Below are 3589 nucleotides of genomic sequence, written 5' to 3'. Positions count from 1 at the left end.
CCCATACAGCCACGTACACAGCCCCCCAGGGGATGCCAATTCCAGTGCCGACATACTACGTTGTTCTTCGCTAGCGGTTCACGACGTTGGGGTCAGGCCTAAGGGGATAGCCCACGAATTCGCCGAGAACAGTGGGCGACCCGTGTAAAATTCTCGAAGCTTTTGTCCAAGGTCAGACTTGGGACCACTTCAGACACGTCCTGAGCTTGCTAAAATTATGGCATATCATAGACTAAATCAATCACTTTTGTGTACCACGCCGCGGTCAAATCCGTATCAGAGACACAAGGAAGTCCGCTGCGACCCCAAGCCGAAAAGTCAGGAAAGGTTCCTCAACGCGGAAAAGAGGAGGTGAAAAAGCTGTCGCGTAGGCTAGATAGCTGAGCGAAGACGGGGCCTCACCGGGAATCGAGCCCGGGACCTCTCGCACCCGAAGCGAGAATCATACCACTAGACCACGAGGCCACTCCAAACAGACAAACGCGCTTACAATTTCACAAATGCCCTACACACAAACCAACCAGCGATACACACGCATCACCACATTCACAGACAACACCGCTCTCTTTACTATCGCCTCAGTGCCTACCACCATCAGCACTCACACCACCAGCGATGACCAACCATGACCAACTACTACCGTCTTCTTCGCTGCGGTCACGACGTTGTGGCTCAGGCTAAGGCGTCGCCACGGATTCGCGAGACAGTGGCGTGCCGTGTAAACTTCTCAAGCTTTTGTCAAGGTCAGACTTGGACCACTTCAGACCCGTCCTGGCTTACTAAATATGGTATATCCTCGACTTAAACAATCCTTTTGTGTACCACGCCGCGGTCAATCCGTATCAAGACACAAGGAAGGCCGCTGCGACCCCAGCCGAAAGCCAGGAAAGGTTCCTTAACGCGGAAAAGGGAGGTGCAAAAAGCTGTCGCGGAGGCTAGATAGCTGAGCAAAGACGGGGCCTCACCGGGAATCGAACCCGGGACCTCTCGCACCCGAAGCGAGAATCATACCACTAGACCACGAGGCCACTCCAAACAGACAAACGCGCTTACTATTTCACAAACGCCCTACACACAAACCAACCAGCGATACACACGCATCACCACATTCACAGACAACACCGCTCTCTTTACTATCGCTTCTTACCTTCCAATGCCTACCACCATCAGCACTCACACCACCAGCGATGACCAACCATGACAAACTACTACCGTCTTCTTCGCTGCGGTCACGACGTTGTGGCTCGGGCTAAGGCGTAGCCACGGATTCGCGAGACAGTGGCGTGCCGTGTAAACTTCTCAAGCTTTTGTCAAGGTCAGACTTGGACCACTTCAGACCCGTCCTGGCTTACTAAATATGGTATATCCTCGACTTAAACAATCCTTTTGTGTACCACGCCGCGGTCAATCCGTATCAAGACACAAGGAAGGCCGCTGCGACCCCAGCCGAAAGCCAGGAAAGGTTCCTCAACGCGGAAAAGGGAGGTGCAAAAAGCTGTCGCGGAGGCTAGATAGCTGAGCAAAGACGGGGCCTCACCGGGAATCGAACCCGGGACCTCTCGCACCCGAAGCGAGAATCATACCACTAGACCACGAGGCCACTCCAAACAGACAAACGCGCTTACAATTTCACAAGCGCCCTACACACAAACCAACCAGCGATACACACGCATCACCACATTCACAGACAACACCGCTCTCTTTACTATCGCCTCTTACCTTCCAGTGCCTACCACCATCAGCACTCACACCACCAGCGATGACCAACCATGACTAGCAAAGGCTAAAAGAGGATCCACGTACTAGTGCGGCGAAGCTTGGATTCCAGCTCCGTTTGCGTACGCTTGGCATCCGCCCACTCGGTAGCCGCCTTGTCCCGCTGGAGTTCGCTGTCCGCCAGTTTCGCTTGGATCTCGTCACGCGATCGAGTCATACGTACGAATTCTTCAAGCGCGTAATCTCGTCCGGCAGACGCCCTCTCGAGCGACTCCTTGGTGTTTTGCAACTCCTCAGAGAGTTGAGCCAGGGCTACATCCGGCGATGAGGGAGGTGGATTTGGCGCGGGGGACCCTCCACGCGCCGACCCTAAGGCGGATCCGCCATGGGTGGATCCCACATAGTCGTTGGTCACCACCTCCTCCTGGGTCAAACGCAACTCGTCACGGAGGCAGTCCAAGCTCACATCCGCAGCTGCCCCAGCAGTCTGGGAATCCTCCAGATCCCGCTCGAGGTCGTGGATCCGGGATTGGAGTTGGTGGATCTCAGATCCGGCGAGTGCCATCTCCCTAAGGAGATGGTCGTTGTCATCTCGCATAACGTCTCGTTGACGGGAGGCGCGATCTAGCCGTCCGGTCAGGTCGCGGATCTCGACCGCCTGATCAGCCAACAGGAGTCGCAGGTCCTGCGACCGAGAGGCCGCACGGTGCTCCCATCCCTGGATCTCCATAGCCTGGTCATGGACTTGGGCCCGCAAGGTCTGAAGTTGGGTAGCGTGTAGGGACGCAGCTTGGTCTTGGGCATCTTGAGCCGTCTGGAGCTCCGCCGTCAGGGTTTGCACCTGATCAAAAAGAGCCTGGGCTAGAGCCCGCAGATCCGTGGGCGACATAGAAGACGGACTGACCGGAGGGGTAGTGGATGGGGCCTTGCCCGACGATTTGCCGGTACGCTTGGCGGGGAGACATGTGTCGCGAAGGAGAGAAAGCGGTTGTGGATGCTGGTAACGCACGCCGTGAACGCTGTTGTGCAGCGCCGACAACGTACAGGAGGCGATTGTGGTGAAGTGCTTTCTCAGAAATAAGAGAATGGGCCTGACGCGGGGTCACTATCCCGAATCAGTGACAATTTCAAGTGATTAGAGAGGATTTGGGTTGTGTGGCACAGGTACAAGTTGCCTGTGGTGGATTAGCCATGACGAGCAGCACCCCGTATGGAATGACGATGGATCTGGTATGAGCGACGTACGAGAAGGCAAGATCCACCAAGACTTATCTCGGATCCACCCTTTCCTGGATCTACTTAGATGGATATGGGATATACTATATAAGAGGGGATCGAGTGTGGATCCTATGAAGGAATGATGGTAGGTGCCCTCTGAAGGTGGATCTAGTAACCACGGTTAACAAGAAGTCGGGATCCACCGCGAGGTGCCCCGGATCCCATACTTCCGGGTTCGGATCCAAGGAGGGAAGATCCCGCATAGAGGGACCTGGATCCGGGATGCAGGGATAGTGGATGCAGTGGATCTCGAATGTTCGTGGGACAATGGAGATCACAGACGGTTGCAAGACGATGTTGGATGATTGGAGAGCTCAGATCCACGACGAGTGTGCGCTTACAGTGAAGCGGATCCAAGCGACCTGGATCCGGATGAGTGTACCCATAAAAGGGTGGCCATAATGATTACGTCATGGATCCGGTGGATCTGAAGATAACACAGCTGGGATGATGGGTCAAGGGAAGAAGGGACATGCAGCTGAACCTGGTAAGGGATTTAACAAGTGAAAGACATAGAAGGTAGAAATCCAGGCAGGTATAGGCTTAAATATCAATACAGAACTGTGGTGTAGCGGGATCAGCAAAATCTGCGAGA

This window comes from Phytophthora infestans, genomic scaffold (assembly GCF_000142945.1).
Source record: "Phytophthora infestans T30-4 supercont1.28 genomic scaffold, whole genome shotgun sequence".
NCBI lineage: Eukaryota > Oomycota > Peronosporomycetes > Peronosporales > Peronosporaceae > Phytophthora > Phytophthora infestans.
The sequence above is the reverse complement of the archived record's forward strand: the minus strand, read 5'-3'. Positions refer to the sequence as shown.